General features: G+C 39.2%; 1 protein-coding gene across 1 annotated transcript in view; it reads right to left on the bottom strand.

The window, feature by feature from the left end:
• LOC140536446 (leucine-rich repeat transmembrane neuronal protein 4) overlaps positions 1–444 on the bottom strand; it is a 191,234-nt gene extending 190,790 nt beyond the window's left edge. The window contains exon 1 of the mRNA XM_072658245.1: positions 1–444. This exon is cut by the window's left edge and continues 208 nt beyond it. The gene's annotated coding sequence lies outside the window, so the exon portion shown is untranslated.
• Positions 445–1,543: the final 1,099 nt, after the last annotated feature.

The raw sequence follows: 1,543 nt of genomic DNA, 5'->3' as shown, positions 1-1,543 counted from the left end.
ACCATGCAGCATGTCGCGCCACACACACACACACACACACACTAACACACTCACGCGCAGCTAAGAAGAAGAAAAAGAAGAAGGGGGGAAAGTCCGTCTCCAAACGGTTGCGCGCAGAAAGCAGAGCTGCTAGCTAAACATCCACAGGGCTCTGGGGAGGGTTCTAGTGTTGCAGCACGCAGAGAAAGTCATCCAGAAAAACTTGAGCAAATCCGCGCGAAAGCGCCGGGCTCCCTCCGCGGAATCATCATCATCATCATCATCTTCTTCTTCATCACCATCATCATCGTCACGGTAGTCGCGCAAAACACAGGAGCCTCTGCGGATAAATCCAAGGTTCACCTCCGCGCCCCCGCGGCTCCAGACGCACCGAAATCAACACGCTCTGGAGCAGAAGAACCCTCTCCAGCTCCTCCGTCTCTTCTCCCGTCCTCCTCTCACTCCTGCTGAAGGATGGAGGCGCAGCTGGAGTTGGAGCGGTTTAACGAGGCGAGCCGGTGAGGCGCCCTCTAGCGGCCAGCCTCAAAACACATGGAAACTGCAAGGAGAGTTAAAGATGAAACAAGGTGGAATAAAGAAAAATATAAACACATTTCAATTGTATCTATATAGAACCTTGTTGTGTAAGAAATTGTATCTAGCACCTAAAAAAGTTACGTTATTGTTTCAAGGTAAAGAAACCCTTTTGGAACTATATAAAACCCCTTTTATGTGATTGTGATGTGAGTGGAAGTAAGCTTAGGCTCTATACTCTCAAATCAAAGTACTAATGAGTTTATACACTCTATACTATATGGAATTGTTTTGAGAGTATAGAGTGTAGGCTATATAGTACTATATAGATAAAGTGCTATATGGCCTACACTCTACTACTCTACTCTCAGAAACATTCTGTATAGCACTATATAGCCTACACTCTATACTCTCAAACACATCATATACATTGTAATATAGCCTACACTCTATACTCTCAAACACATCATATACATTGTAATATAACCTACACTCTATACTCTCAAACACATCATATACATTGTAATATAACCTACACTCTATACTCTCGAAAACATCATATACATTGTAATATAACCTACACTCTATACTCTCAAATACATCATATACATTGTAATATAGCCTACACTCTATACTCTCAAATACATCATATACATTGTAATATAGCCTACACTCTATACTCTCAAATACATCATATACATTGTAATATAACCTACACTCTATACTCTCAAATACATCATATACATTGTAATATAGCCTACACTCTATACTCTCAAACACATCATATACATTGTAATATAACCTACACTCTATACTCTCAAATACATCATATACATTGTAATATAGCCTACACTCTATACTCTCAAACACATCATATACATTGTAATATAGCCTACACTCTATACTCTCAAACACATCATATACATTGTAATATAGTGTACACTCTATACTCTCAAATACATCATATACAGTGTAATATTGCCTACACTCTATACTCTCAAATACATCATATACATTGTAATATAGTGTA

This window comes from Salminus brasiliensis, chromosome 16 (assembly GCF_030463535.1).
Source record: "Salminus brasiliensis chromosome 16, fSalBra1.hap2, whole genome shotgun sequence".
Taxonomy (NCBI): Eukaryota; Metazoa; Chordata; class Actinopteri; order Characiformes; family Bryconidae; genus Salminus; species Salminus brasiliensis.
Note: the sequence above shows the minus strand (reverse complement) of the source record. Positions and strands in the feature narration are given on the sequence as shown.